General features: G+C 32.5%; 1 protein-coding gene across 4 annotated transcripts in view; it reads left to right on the top strand.

Annotated features, from left to right (window-relative positions):
- Nucleotides 1–17126, top strand: part of LOC143229631 (Kv channel-interacting protein 4-like) — a 94094-nt gene that overhangs the window by 28586 nt on the left and 48382 nt on the right. Inside the window, exons 1-2 of one of the 4 annotated variants that reach the window (XM_076462225.1) lie at nt 13228–13767; nt 14247–14352. The exons of 1 other annotated variant lie outside the window; for it this stretch is intronic. The gene's annotated coding sequence lies outside the window, so the exon portion shown is untranslated. Of the gene's footprint in view, nt 1–13223; nt 13768–14246; nt 14353–17126 lie in introns of those variants that run through there. 2 more of the 4 variants (XM_076462227.1, XM_076462224.1) reach the window with 2 other exon arrangements.

Consider the following 17126-nt stretch of genomic DNA (forward strand, 5'->3'; position numbering starts at 1 on the left):
GTGTGATGCTAATATATCTAAATATATATAAATGGGTTACTAAATTCAAGAAGAAAAATTAAATATTATAGTTTTATTTCATAAATATCATTAACCATAATAAACTTAGAAAGGTATAAAAAACACAATGAACTTTCTTCCATTACTTACAATGCTTTATTGTGATAAATTCAAACTAGTCAGCTGTGCAAACCTACAGCGTGATGGAACAATAGTGAGATATAGTAGAAATATGTGTCAGTATCTGAAGACATTTTAACAAAGACTTGCAACACTTAACTTAAAATAGTAGTTGTGCCAGATCGAGCTACATGCTGAGTATACCGAAGGGAATCCAATCCTCTAGATTTAGTGTTGTAGGTCTGAAGACTTGCCGCTTACCCACCGGGGTTACTGTCTTAGAAATAACATAGTTTAAAGAATACCATTAAATGGCCAAATTGAAATGAAAATGTCAAAAGCAGTGAGCGCTAATTCAAAAATATTTATGGACAATGTTTTCGACTGACTTCAATACAGAACTGTTTCCTGAATATTGGACTCAAATATGTAGACTAGTAAAAGAGTTGAACGGGAGTTAGATGCATGTTCTAAAAAAAATACTAAAAATCAAACCCTAAAAGAAGCAAAAATTGTAAGTATAAATTCTAAGCTACTGTTTTGCATTCTGACATAATTGTGATTGGAAGTACTGTTTATCACTTAACAGAAAGTAGTGGTATCACATATCCAATTAAAAAAACAACTCATTTATATTCATTAACCTGTTTAGTTTTATTAGGTGAAACCATGTTGACGAGTGTGTGTGTATGTGTATATATAAATGTGTGTGTATATATATATGTAAATATATGTGTGTTTGTATACATCTGTATATGTGTGTGTGTGTGTGTGTGTATCTATATATATGTGTATGTATATATATGCGTGTGTGTATATCTATATTTGTGTATGTATATATATCTATATATATGTCTGTGTGTGTTTGTGTATATGACCTTTATACATTTTTTCCTTGATATAAACAAGTTTATACTGCTTGAAAATATAAACACCTGTGGATAGCCATACAGGTTATGCTAGACTATGTATTAATAATGCGTTTACAGAATTTACATACAGTAAGTTTTCAGACTGTCTTTCCTACAAACATCAAACTGCTTATAAAACGTTTACAGCTGGGAACGTCATTCTTACGCTTTTCTTTTTGGTCACCAAAGGAACGACTTATGAATAAGGTTCTTCAGTCTGACACCAAAGTTAGATATCTTACTAGCAGGCTTGCTATGCTTTAAGTAGCTTGTTTCTCTAACACTGAAAAACGTTTAAAAAGTGATTTTAAATTATTTTTGTTTAATTGTGGTTGTTATATAGAGGTAAATCTTTATCATAGCAGAATAACTTGAAAGAACAGACAACCAGTTGTGTAAAAATAGAGATCATTTGAATTTCAGTATTTATACAAGGTTTCATCTAAAGCTTGTATGAAACATACTATAACTGCTTTATTCAAATATTTGTTTGAGCTCGAAAATCCAACTAGTTTTATAAGTCCTTCAAATAACTGGAGTTATTGCACTAATGTAGTGTTTTAGTATTATAAAGTTTAGCTCCTGCAGTCAGATGTGGAATGTTCGAGTTTTATACCAGATTATTTTATTTTGAAAATAATGTCTTTCCATACTCACAGTCCTTCGCTGGTACAGCGGTAAGTCTACGGATTTACAGTGCTAAAATCAGGGTTTTCATTCCCCTCGGTAAACACAGCAGATAGCCCGATGTGGTATTGCTATAAAGAAAATACACACAGACAAACTCCACACTCACATTTATGCAAGTTAATTAAAAATTTCAACAAGTGATTGCGTAAAATAAAATTCTCATCTGTTGTAAGTATTTCCTTATCTATGTGCAAGCTTTTAAAAGTCTATGTCGAGTGTTGCTGGCTAATTGCCTTACCTCTGGTGAGTAATTAAATTTGCAAGCATATATTCAAACCACTGAAGTTTCTGACTTGTCCGTTTAGCTTAGGGGGGAATTAGATGCCTTTGAATTCCATTTACGAAGACAATAAACGTACGTGATTACTTTCATAAAAATATATTTTTTAATAATCTCAATAAAAGTAAATTAATACCAAATTATGTGAGACATTCTCTACCTGGAAGGAAATGCAAACCTATCTAGGCGTAAATGATAAACTATTTTTTGTTAAGTGTATGTGTATGTGTTTCTTATAGTAAAGCCTCATCGAACTATCTGCTGTATACACCGAGGAGAATCGAATCCCTGATTTAAGCGTTGTACATCCGTAGACATACGCTGTCCCAGCGGGAGACCTTTTGCTAAGTACCAAAACATCAGTATTAAAGTTTCCTTCCTACTTAGTTATCAACCCAAAGTGTTTTGTGTGGTTTTGTTATATTGACATTATTTGTCCACCTAAAATAACGTGTCAAAACATTCCGAATAAGGATAAACATGAAACTTTATAAATTCTCTCCTGTGATGTTCAAGTGTTAGCTGATTATCAAAATAAATAATTACTTGGCTACTGAAAGATATTGTTAAAGTACAAGGATCAGTGCAGCACGTTACACTCGAAATATTGCATTTACGTCTGACCGACGAGAAGAGTAAAAGGACAACCTATGGTGTTAGACCTCACTGATAGGAAAGAAAAGCAATGTTTCATGTAGTGTCTTTCAATATTGAAACATTTACAGACACTTGGTTAAAAGTAATTTAATGTATTTCAATCTTGTTGAGTCGTACAGCATTAAGATGTTTCAGATATGTGGTTAAAACTAATTAAAGCTAGTGTAATTATATCTTACTTTTTCACTGATGAATTGAGACTTAACGCACTAATTAGCACAGTCATTTAGCTTGTACAGGTAGTCGTAGTTTTTATTTTAATATAAGGTATTTTAGTTTTCAAATTAGGACTAACGTGTACCTGCTGTATAGTTTTATTCATTTAGGTTTTTCAGCTTTTCACATTGATTAATGTTGTAGTGGGTTTGGAGCATATATCATATCAGGCACTGAAGTTAAAAAGTTCTATTTATTCTTATATACAGATAAAAACAACAGTCAAGAATTTAGGGCTAAATATCATACAAACCATTATTAAAATAATGAAGTTTACAATACAATCAAGAAAGTTATTTGTATTATAGGGGAATGTTGGGTAACGCCTTGAAATACCATTTTGTATAAAAAAGGTTTGTGTCACAGAAAAAATACCTCTCTGTTCACTTATAAAATGAAAAAAGATGAAATTTGACAAACAAACAAAACTATAATCTAGACTGTTATTAGACGTACGTAAAACGACTAGATTGAAATTTCGCCAACATCTCATTCCGTTTATAAATATTGAACATATAACAACTTTGTTGTTCACATAAAGTGTAAATAAGAGACTGGAAACGTAAAGTTTTCAACTTCACATGTTGCCAAAAAATCAATGTTCAACGATACTGAAACGAAAACATATACAAGGGTTTAATAGGCGAATCTCAGCTTAAAAATAATTTAAACATTTCTTCGACCATGTGGTTTCGATAATTCAATGATGAATGTATGTAAGACGCTATAGTTTATAGCTTGTTAAGATGTGGTATGTCGTGTGAGATTATCTCTTACTTGTTATAAGTGCTTTTATCTAACACAATATATTTAGAAAGATTGTACTTTCCTTTTCGAGACTTGGACTGAACGCGGAACGTAAATACTTGTACTAAATTAATTTCGTAAAATATAAATCACTCATTTTCGTAGCTCATATATTTATGGTTAAATGAGTTGAATCACCACAGAACTGAAACATGCTTAATAATATCAATATGAAGGCTCCTTGGAGAGGTCTAATGAATAATTACATCTTTCAACCCTTGGTTGAGTATTGAAAACTTTCGTAAATAATACACATACCAAACATTACTATACTTAATTCTGGTAGACTCACAGACTCATTGTGATATCACCATATAGTATCTATGATTAAATGTCATTAAATAAAATATTTATGCTACTTTCATATTATTTTTGCTAAATATGTCCCATTCCTAAAATTCTAGGATAAGGCAAACCTATTGGCCATAGCTTTGTCCTAGTTAAGAAAGTAAAGGTAACTCTGTTCAGAGGAAGTTGTAATGCACAGTTGTGCCTTTTCTTTAAGTTAGTGCAATAAATTATATACAGAAACAGTTACAGTGCAGAGCTGAGCCGTTCTTTATTTTCGTACAGTAAATTCCATATAAAAACAGCTTCAGTGCAGACTGTCTTTTATTTATGTAAGCACACTAAATCCTATAGCGAAACAGTTACAGTACAGAATTTTTTGTTTTTGTAACTACACATGGTTGTTGCAAATAAGGAACAGCTGCAATTTACGTAAATGCAGTTATATATATTTCATTTTTCTAGAAAGGCTCTGAAAAACCGATGATGTCTTGCATCTTTTCTTCGTTTTATTATAACGTCAAGCCACTTTTCTTATTGTCCTGTGTGTTGCTTAGTTCAGAAAAGAGATTATTACTATTCATAAACTGTTTAAGAAAAATAGAAAGAATTATGAAAATATCCAGTGGCGTTTTCTGTAAAGAAGTAAAAGTATGTGAAAAATGTTTGAAGTACAATTAAACAAAGAGCTGTTTTGCGCGTGACTTACAGCTAAGTCAATTGAGATGTTAATAATGAAATATTTCTCACAAACAAAACATGTTTTTTAAATTTTCAACTTAAGGTTACACACACATATATATATTTATAAGAAATAACTTCTAAAATATTATATAGTTGTAAGTTTGGTTTGATTTTTGCACAATGCTACACGAAGGCTATCTACGCAAGCCGTGCCTAATTTAACAGTGTAAGACCAGAGGAAAACCAGCTAGTCATCACCACGCACTGCAAACCTTTAAGCTACTCTTTTACCTTTTATCAACGAATAGTGGGATTGATTGTCACATTATAACGCCCTCACGGCTGGAAGGGCGAACATGTTTGGTGCGACAGAGATTCGTACCCGCGACCCTTGGATTACGAGTCGAGTGCCTTAACCACCTGGCCATGCCGGAGCTTTAGTTTTAAGTCTTTTTCAGTTAAAAATATGGCAATATAACGGAATCTATCGTTATTTTTTCATGGAAGCTATACTGTATGATTTATACAGTATTAAAACAGTTCGGATATGGGGTTAAAACTAATTGTATATCATTAGTTAGTAGGAGTTAGGATCTTTGTCAAACTAGAAGAACAAAAAATTATATTAGTAATTTAAATAAACAGCGAGAAACAAATACACACAAAGATCCTCTCAAAAAATCAGTTTCTTTGAGTCCTGGCCCAGCATGGCCAAGTGTGTTAAGGCGTTGGACTCGTAATTTGAGGATCGCGGGTTCGAATACCCGTCACACCAAACAGGCTCGCTCTTTCAGCTGTAGGGCGTTATAATATGATGGTCAATCCCACTATTGATAAAAGAGTAGCTCAAGAGTTGGCGGTGGGTGGTGATGACTAGCTGCCTTCACTCTAGTCTTACACTGCTAAATTAGGGACGGCTAGCACAGATAGTCCCTCGAGTAGCGTTGCTCGAAATTCTAAACAAACAAACTTTGAGTCCTAATTAAGAAGACAGTACATGATAACAAGGGACAGAAAAACCAAAACGCAAATAAACAACATTAGAAATCACATCAGAACACAAATAAAACAACAAAAACAAGATAAACGGGACAACTACTGCTCAAAGCTAAATGATAAAACTGACCCGAAAAAATTCTGGTCACATCTTAAAAGACTCACCAATGAAAATACAGTCACAAAGAAATATCCTGCACTCGAACATAATAATACTATAGCACACACAAATAAAGAAATAGCCAAAGCTTTCAAAGATCAACTTCAAAATACTTTTAAAACTCACACTGATCCAGATATGGATACATATTTCTACAATAAAGTCACTAATCACATATTAAACAATAAACATCAATTTGAACCAATTTTTCCAATAAACATAACTGATACAAATACAAGTTCCAACACAGATTATGCAAGCACGTTACTAACAAATGAAATATACCTTCAAGAACTACTCGAAGCAATAAAAAACACAAAAAACAAACACCAGGTGAAGATGAAATACAAGTTATCCTTTTAAAAAGGGCACTCCGAAATTGTTTGACCACCTAAATTCACTTTTTAACCTATCTCTATCCTCAGGATACATCCCATTTTCTTGGAAGTTTGCTAATATATTATTGTTCCATAAGGAAGGAAAGCCAGCAAATAAACCTAATAGCTACCGACCAATCAGCCTGACCAGCTGTGTAGGCAAAATTCTTGAAAAAATAATCAGTAATAGACTCTCCACATTCTTGGAGATAACATCAAAATTACCAAAAGAACAAAATGGATTCAGAAAATTTAGACAAACAACAGACCACCTAATCAGATTAACCGAAACCATAATAAATAGCTTCAATAAAAAAGAATGTACTGTCGCTTGCTTCCTTGATATCGAGAAAACATTCGACACTGTATGGCACGATGGTTTAAGGTTCCGAATGAATGAAATGGAACTACCGCGAGGAATTATTCGCTGGTTATCTGACTTTTTGGAAAATAGAAAGTGTAGAGAAAATGTTGAAGGAACATTTTCTGAGTACTTTACTCCTGAAGCTGGTGTCCCTCAGGGAGGGGTGGTTAGCCCTATACTCTTCATCATGTATGTAAACAATATGCCACTGAAGGATCCAAATCATGGATTCTCTTCACAGTTCGCAGATGATGTGGCAGTCTGGAAAAGTGCCGCAACACCCACGACAGCAGCCACTAACATACAACCGCAACTAAATAGAATAAGTGAATACTCTCAAAAATATAGAATAAAAATAAACACAGCAAAAACACAACTCGTAGTCTTTACGAAATTGACAAAACACAAACAACAACAGCCAGAATTATATATAAATGGCACACTACTCCAGATTGCCCCATCGGCAAAATTTTTAGGTCTGACCTATGATTCAAAACTAACTTGGATCAATCATGTTAACGAAATTAAAAATAAAGTCTGGCGAAGAACTAACTATGCTAGGAGTCTAACTGGTAAAAACAGTGGAGCATCTATAGATAACATACTAAAAATCTATAAAACATATATTAGACATGTAATAGATTATGCAGCTCCAGCATGGATAACTGTAAGCAATAAAATAATTAAAACCAAACTACAAACAATCCAAAACACATTCCTCACAACTGCATACAAAGTTTCAAGAACTATATCATCTCAGTTCATTCACAAATGCTCGAACATACCAACCATACCAGATAGAATCCTACATTGTACAATAATGTACTTTAATAAGAATTGGATGAAAAACGAATTACTATGCGAACTAGACAGGTACCTCATACATGATGAAGCTAGTCCTAAATATCTCTCCCCAGTTAACTTATATTTTAAATATAAAAATAAATAAAAATATATATATATTAAATAATAAAAATAATAATAATAATAATAAATAATAAAAATATATATACATATGTATATATATATATGTATTAAACAATAAAAAAATGCCACCAACAAACTTGACATTCTGCTGATAGAATAAAATAATTGTCCTGAAAAGGATAAAAAATAATTCAGTTCTACAATTACAAATACCAATCCGCCAAGAACATAAGTACGGGGAGGAAGAAGAGGTCATAGAGAACCTGACCCTCCAGGGTATGAACTTTTCTTACCCAAACACCAACAGAGATTCGATAAAAAAGGAACTCATGACAGAAAGCTGTATTCAACTTAGCACATCCTTTCTCTTTTTTTATTGCATTAATTAACATTTTAGGTTCAGTGCCCTATTTCATTTAATCGATGATGACTTTCAGAACTGTTTTACGGTATTCGCATTTTACAAGCACGTGTTTGTTTCGTAACTTGAGCGAATAGCTGCTTTAATTTACATCTAATAGATTAGAAGGAAAGCGGCGATGTTCAACAACACGTATAGCAAAATCTGGGGATTCTATTGTGTAATGGGTTAATGGGATTTGAACTACGCTCTTGTAACGCACTCGTGCTTCTCACTAAACTTCGGGACATTGTTTTCGTGGCACGAGCCTAAGTACAATGGGTACTAAACCACGTGCGACCCTATGCGATTTATTATTGTACTGATTATATTGTTTAGGAGAGGTTATAGGTATGTCATGTTTAATTTTTCCCTCTCAGTTCACTCACCTCAGGAACCGAACGTGCAGGTAGGCTATTGCACAGGTTCTTGCTTAATCCGTCCATCCATTCACACAATCAAACTGGTTCTTAATTTTTTTCTTTGCATACATTCAACATTTTATTTTAAATCAGTGTTTAATATTCTTTGACAGTAAAGAACTTTCTCGATGTTTCTTTACAAAGCACATAAGGTGAATTTTTGTGGAAGTGGAAAGTTAGACAAACTGCGAAAGCAGTGCCTACGTTCGTTTTAATTGTAAATATCTTTCTTCAACCTTCTAAGTCGATAGAAGTCAAGAATCGAAGAAATACATAGTATATTCTTTATTAACTATTAACATGAAGCTGTTGTTTTGTTGTTCTAAACAGTTTAACTTATTGCAGAGTATTTCCTAGTTAATTTTAGCTAGGTTCTAATCTTACACAAGTTTTATAGTAATTTAAAGCTTTCTTTAATAAAAATATATTTAGTGTAGAAACAACACAAACTAATAGAGAGCATGATTGTACATGTAGAATACAAGAGTCTATCTCTTATCGTTAACATGAATGATTGTACATATAGAATACAGGAGTCTCTCTCTTACCGCTAACCTGAATGATTGTACATATAGAATACAAGAGTCTTTCTCTTATCGCTAACCTGAATGAAGTATCGAGTCAACTAAATTTAGTAAACGTAATTTAATTACTAATTTTTATTGTTTATCATTCATTAAGCTGGGAAGTTTGTAAGATAGGCATTTTGTATTGTAAAGAAACTGGCGTTTTATGTTATTTCAAGGAACGAGAAATCCTTGGTAAAGTATTTGGTTTGAAAATTTAAAGATAAACTTACATAGTTTGTACGTTTAATCTTAGGGCATGATAAAGACGTGATAATAAAACAAACTTCTAGGTTTTAAGACATTCTTTCTATTAGCAATTTCAATGTGCTACTTTTCCTCAAAATAAAAAGTTTTATTTTTTAAGGTGCCGAATAAGACTCATAAAATACAAACTTACAAATAACACTACTTTCTTAAATTTCAGAACGTAAAACTGAATTAGCTACCTAATAGAAAGATTACATACATTAGTTATTTATGAGTCTTCTTGCATTTTAGTAGTTTACTACTAACATTACTAACACTTGGGAAATGAATCTGTCAATAGTTTTGGTATGAACATCAGTGTTCTAACACTTAATTATTTTTATCTCATAAATAATCTAACTTAAACTTACTACACCGAATAAACTTGTGCATAAGTTATAAGAAGAATGATTATTTACTTTCAAAAAGTTGGTTAACTTCATGTGTTCTAAAAATACTTTTTGCTAACCAAGCCGTTTGTTAACTTAACGTTTCAGAAGCGTACTAACATATGACCCACATAGTAAATTGAAAATTTTATTCAGGAAGCTTAGGGAAATTGCTTCATTAAGCACATGAAAAATTACCCGTGAGCTTAGCATTAAAATAATTGGTAATTTTTTAAATGTAACTTTATAACATCATTTACACAATAAGAATTCTACACTCCCCCTTTTTTTTTTGTAAAACACGTTATTGTATACTTGTTGTATATTTATTGTATATTTATTCTGGGAGTTGCCACTAAGTGATACAAATAGAAACCACAGTACTAACAACAATTACATAAATAACGTTTAATATTTCTTATTCAAAGATTACTCACTGGGTTTAGATATCCGTGGTGAGCAGAATACAGGTAGCTCAGTGTGCACTTTGTGCTTATGTACAAACAAACATCTTTTAGAGGTCCATAACTTTTATAATTAATGATACTAGAAAACACACTATTCTATATTGAAGTACAAAAAAACGTCTTTATAGATATCTATACTGAATTCTAGTGAAATTATCTTCAAAATCAATGCTATTCATGAAGTGTTGTTGTTGTTTTGAAATAAGCACAAAGCTACTCAATGGGCTATCTATGCTCTGCCCACCACGGGTAGCAAAACCTGATTTGTAGCGTTGTAAGTCTGCAGACATACCGCTGAGCCAATGGGGGGCATTCATTAAGAGAGAGCATTCAAAACTTTTACGTAAATATTTTTGTTTACACTAAAACTGTATAGATTCTGTAATTAAATGTTTCAATTTCTAGAAGGCCCGGCATGACCAGGTGATTAAGGCACTTAACTCTTAATCTGAGGATCGCAGGTTCGAATCCCCTTCACACCAAACATGCTCGCCCTTTCTGTCGTGGGAGCGTTATAATGTGGCGATCAATCCCACTATTCGTTGGTAAAAGAGTAGACCAAGCGTTGACGGTGGGTGGTGATGACCAGTTGCCTTCCCTCTAGTCTTATACTGCTAAATTAGGGATTGCCTGCGCAGATAGCCCTCGTGTAGCTTTGCAAAATTCAAACCAAACCAATTTCTAGATGTCTCTTCAAGACTAAAACACATTGCATCAGGGATGAGTTCCAATGCTGTGTAAACAGAAGAGATACTATAAATTATGTGTAATTCTTTATGTGATTGTCTTCTCAACTCTAAAAATCATCGCAACAGCGCTGGATTTGGATGCTGTATACAAACAAGAAATGCTTTAAAAGATTCATAGTTCTTGATCTAATTGCATCCTTTTCACAGCAGGGTAGAATTTATATACTCTAAACGAACAACAGATATTTTAAAATACTTGTAGTTCACTATTTAGTTGTTTCTTCAAGCCTAAAAATCATCGTGTGAAGGCTGAATTAGGATATTGTATAAGCAAAAAAAGGCTTATAGTTTTTTATGAAACATTTTAAAATTAAATGTTAACATTTTTGGTGAAATCAACCACGCTTTTATTTCATACTTAAATGCATTTTACCTTAGTATCCCATTGCTAAACACTTATGACGGCAATGCGATTGTTGTAAGATTATATACTTTTTAAAGAAAACATATTAAATACCTATTGAAGCGTATATAACATAGAACAAAATGCGATGTAACCTCTATAAAGTACTAATTTGAAAGCATAAATTATTTTAGGATATAATAATAGCTTTATTAATTTAAAATGCGAGACTGGAAAAGCCAAGTAACTTGATAAACCTCAAAGTGGCACGTCTTTACAAAATTCTGATTAATTCTTGATGACGAGAAACCACTTGAAATGAAAATATATATCAGAAAGGTTGATATGGGTATTAACACTTTCACTGATAAGGAGAGAACAACGTTTCGACCTACCTAGGTCATCTTTAGGTTAAGAAAGAGAGAGTGTTTGAATGTGACCGTTGACGGACACTTGTCTTAGAAACGAGAATATAAACGGATACCGGATTGTAGGGGGCGTTGCAGGTGGATTTTAGGTTATTAATTAGTATTGGTGTAAAGGTGTTCTTTTATATTTGTTTAATTTTAGTTTGAGTTGTTGTACAAGTAGTGCTTCTTTGATTTTGCGTCTGTTTATATTTGTTTCCCTACTTAATATCTGGGTGTTTTTTTTATGGTTATGTTGTATTTATTTGATTTACAGTGGCAACTAAAACAAAAATTAAACCAACATAAAGGAACACTTTTATACCTATACTAATTAATAATCTAACATTCACCTGCAACGCCCCCTACAATCCGGTATCCGTTTATACTCTCGTTCCTAAGACATGTGTCTGTCAAAGATCACCTTCAAACAGTCTCTCTTTCTTAACTTGAAGATGACCTAGGAAGGTCGAAATGTTATTCTCTTCTTATCAGTAAAAGTGTTAATACCCATACCAATCGTTCTGAGATATATTAAAATTCTGATTAGTTTCAGGCCCGGCATGGCCAGCTGATTAGGGCGCTTTACTCGTAATCTGAGGGTCGCGGACTAGAATTTCTGTCATCCCAAACACGCTCGTCCTTTCAATCGTGGGGACGTTATAATGTTACGACCAATCACCAAATTTGTTGGTAAAAAAGTAGTCAAAGAGTTGACGGTAGGTGGTGATAACTATCTGCCTTCCCTCTCGTCCTTACTAAATTAAGGACTGCTAGCGCAGATAGCCCTCGTGTAGCTTTGCGTTGTTGTTGTTGTTTTTCTATTTTTTTTGTCAAACATTTTAACAAGTTGTTATTTTGTTATTCACAGCAAAAGTAGTACTCATTTGTATTATGAATAAAAAATGTATCATTTGTTTCTGTTGTGGTGAGTGAGAGACAGGGTAATAGCCACAGATGTACTACACAAACTATATTAGCGAAAGGGAAAATACTTCTAGGGAAAGAACATGATGAAAACCTTCGTTCTTAAATAATATTAACACTTATACATGAAACACTATAAACTAAATAAACCCAAATGAATGACGGAACCGACATTAGTATGAATCGCTGCGGCGCGAATATTATGTAAGTTAATGTTTATACCTGTTGGAATATCTAGTTGTAACTTATTACGCACACGAATGTTCCACCACTTTATCAGATAATTTATTTGTAGCTCATTCCCAAGGGATTTTTCAACATACAAAATTCTTATGATAGCAATCTAGTTTTAATGTTATTGTTTTTATAGACTAAGTGTGGCAGATTGCTCTACATGAATATTTCTTCCCGTCATTTGAATGGATGGAAAAACTCATAAAAGTACTTGCAGTAATTTACATTGCTGCAAATAGTTGCTATTTAGGTGTACAAGTCTTATCTTAGAGGGTTCTTCCTTATGATAACTTTCAGAATACATTTATGAAAATCTCTTCGAATGTTCTCGGGTGAAGTAGTTTTATTACCTTTGCGTATTAGCACTAATAAAGTATACTCAGAGCCTACTTTCTTTTAAAGGTCTAACTTTAATCTGGGCTTTATCGTAGAAATGATGCACCTTAGATATCGTGTGGCACCTAGTAACATTTTCATGTGTATAGCTTTACGTCACAGCACTTCAAAGTTTAATAATAGCTACCTGGTTGTATTAGTAGGTTAGCCTAGTAGTGGCGAAGTGACAGCAGTTTATTATCGGTGTTAAAAGATCGTCATACCAACCCAACGTGCGACTTGTTTGCTAGCTAGGGAAAGTTTATATACATTTAAAGCAAAACTTATTGATTGGTGCATATGAAAATCCTCCGGCACGTGGCGCACGAACAGCCACCTATTTTCCTTCAGCTGTTGTGCTCACCGACCCGGTTGTTAGCAGTCATGTCAACAGCACAGGAAGAAGTTGGTAGTTCTACGTTTGTATCCGTCAAGATAACAAGTTTAACCGAAAAAGAAAGCCGTCGTTTTTTTCTCAACACAGAATATTCACCCCAATCGAAACGTCACTGTTTATGTAAACATGTGAAGTCTGTTAGGTGTTATTGATTTTTGTGACTAATATTTGATGATTTACAGATATTTAGTTAACGGACTTGATTTTTAGAAGAATGACAAATCGTTCTACATAAAAGGATAGTTAGCTTCTGATGTGTTTGAGTCAGTTCTTGTTTTAACCTTATACTTTCGAACTTTAAGAATTCACGATTGTAAAAAACAGAATTGAAGAAATAACGGCTTGAAGACAAGTACACTTTCCAGGTAAGTCTGTTGAATGAATAAGTAAAACTTCGCTTTCCAAAATTAAATTCGTAATTGTTTAAAATGACAATAATTTGAACTGATTTTTGATAAGTTTTTCACTACTGAAAGAAATATATATATAAAAATACCCTCGCACGAACTTAACCAAGTATTAAACACATTTTAATTGAATGCCATTGTGTTCACGACCAGAAAACAAAACAAAACATATGCTAATTAATGGTAAACAATTTCTTTTTTTTTTAAAACTATAACTAACTAGCGAACTGTGGTAAAACAGGTTACAACTAACGTTCCACTTTTATTGTAATCAGTAGAACACACCATGCCGAAATAAATGCAACGCATATCTTCCTGCTTTTAAGATTTGTAGATACTTTTCCACACGGAATAATATAAATTCAATATATAAAAATAAAGGAAAAATCTCTTAGTCGGTTCATCGATTTTTTATCATTCTTTATGTGATACTTGAGACCTGAAACAGATGATCCACCAAAACAGATGGCATAAGGAGGGGAACATCCACTCACAGAGCCATTAAACAGGGTAAATTAACAAGATTTGAATACCGAAGAATTGGTAAGTAAGGAGGTATAAAGATCTATGTACGCTCACAAAGATATGAAATGGGAAAACATGCTCTAGGGGATATATATAGTAGAGAAATATGCACTCAGATATTTATGCGATTGAGAAAACCTACACTGGCAAATAAGTGTCACGTGTTTACATTCTTTGTGAAGAATTCTAGTTGTTTAAATACAGGACCTGAAAACATTTTGCTTGAGCTACGAATAGTTTATTTGCTCAATATATTACTAGCTGATATGACTGATTGATAAATCAAACGACAATAAGAATAAAAACAATATAAGTTTTCGTTCAGATGTAGCTAAGTATTATCACTTAATAATAAGCTAGAAAGAAATATTGTTACTTCAAACAATAAACTATAGAGATTATTTGTTGGTCGACCTGAATTTTATTGAACAATCTAAAAACTAAGTGTTTTTTTTATCAATTTCTAATTTAAACCAAACTGATGACAAACTGAAGATCGTATTGTTTGATGATGTAAAAATCAAGTTTTAGATCAATCTTTAAGCCAACTGTCAAACTGAACTCAGGTTGTTGGTTAACGTAAAAATCAACCTACACATTTGATATACTTTAATTTAATGATTTACGAGCATTTGTAAACACATGGTAAAGTGATATAAGAAAAAAAATTAACAGATAGTAGGTTACGAATGTCACATGTTCAACTGTACCTTGCTTTCAGTAACGTTTTTTTTCTATATCTTATTCCGTATAGAATATGGCCTGGTGGTTAGGGTGCTCGGTTTGTAACTTACAGAACGCGCATTGCCCGATCTTTCAACTTAGAGGATCAGTCCTACTTTTTGTTGATAAAGATGAACTCTACAATGGCGGTGGATGGTGTTGACTAGCCACCTTCCCTTTACTATTACACTTCAATATTATGGACGGCTAGAAGAGTTAATCCTGAATTAGCTAATTATACGCGAACTGAAATTAACAAAGAAACAGACATAACGTAAATTAATTAAAAACGTGAAACACTGTGGAAGAACATTAAGGTGTGGGTGTTAAATGTTTGTAACAGAAAGCACCCTTACTGTCTAACTGTCTTTTTGCTACCTCTTCCTACAAAGTTACCCTGACATTCGCAACAGTGTAAGACATTTTTCAGGTATATACATTGTGAGGTCTTAAAACTTATAAATAATTTTTGGTGAAGACTTTAATGAATACTGTAATAATATGTTATGTTATAAATAAACAGTGTGAAAGTTGGGATTTTTATGTTATTGATCATAGTACAGGGTGTTCGGAAAGCCACTGTGCAGTTTTGTAGTCATATTTTATTCAGCCTATTTCAAGCCAGCAACTGATAGCGGTGTTTAAAAACAAAATAAGAAGGATCCAGACCTGTATTGATGCCAACGGGGGTCATTTTCAACATTGTTTGTAATTGTCATTTATATTTACCTCCTGTATTCTATATTGAAACATGTCTGTTAATAAATATATAAGTGCACAGTGACATTCCGAACACCCTGTATCTACCCCCATATATTATCAAGTTCATAATCCGCTAGTATCTTGGTTTAAATGTTTAATAAAATTTGGAAAATTTCTAAAGAACGTTTTAAGTGCCACGAATTAAGTAAGAGAACAAAGTAAATGGAATTTTGAAGTTACTTGATTTACTACACTGAATACATAGATAAAACAATCGTTAATTACTTTAATTAACAACAAATATCACTTTAGTTACAACTGTGATTATTTTAAACAGTTAAATATATTAGATACAGAAGTGGTCCATGAATAAGGTGTTATATTACTTTCTTGTCTTGGACTGAGTTTATTTAATAAGATGATTTTCACTCCAACTTCATCACTTTCAGATTTCCCAATCATAATTTTTCATTTCTTATCAACACATATTTATACTCTTTTATTTTTAAAAGTGCAAACACTTAGCAAAAAATACACTCTTAGGCTTAGTTTATGTACGTAATTTGTTTTGTTTTTTTATAATTTTAGAACCGCAGATTCGCTGTTAAGTGATAATTATTTCTTTTCTGTACATGAAACATCATATCTGATTAGAAAGTTAAAAATGTTGTGTAGGCGGTTTATTAGGTTTGTATTATTGCAGTTCACGTACAAAACAAATATTTTCCAACTTAAATGTAAAGCCACTTCCATCACATTCATTTTTTACGCTTCTCTTATAATAACACCTGATATTTCTGTTTAATCAGTTATTTTAGTTGTAAAATCGATGTTTTTGCGTTTAAAGTACATATTTTTTAACATTTTATTGTATTTCTCCAATGCGTGAAGTTTCCATTAGTATGTACAGTTAGATTTCAATTCACTCCATTTTTTTACACAAAAATTTATGATTTTTTAAAATTTCATCAAGATTTGACTTCAATGAAATTAATTTATTGAAAACTATAGTAGAAATGCCAGTTTTATTTCTTATTTTCCATCCGATAAAGAATTCATAAGTTTTTCTTCCATTTCATATATCATATCAATAATGATTCAGTGCCTCATGTTTCTTGAACAGAGCTATATGCTATCTATTTACTTGAGGCTTAAGAATATACTTTCTTTTCGAGGGTTCAATATGGCCGAGTTATTGGACTTCAACCCACCCTAGTATTACTCTTACTTTTGAATACTTTAAGAGAGTTGAGCTAGAGAGTAAAACATTATTAACAATGCAGTAAAATTCGTAAAATATCACTCCATATTTTTGGTTTGGATTATATTTCTGGTCTCATTATATGCTTAAAATGTGTATTTTCATT

The sequence above is a fragment of the Tachypleus tridentatus genome, chromosome 10, assembly GCF_004210375.1.
Source record: "Tachypleus tridentatus isolate NWPU-2018 chromosome 10, ASM421037v1, whole genome shotgun sequence".
Classification (NCBI taxonomy): Eukaryota; Metazoa; Arthropoda; class Merostomata; order Xiphosura; family Limulidae; genus Tachypleus; species Tachypleus tridentatus.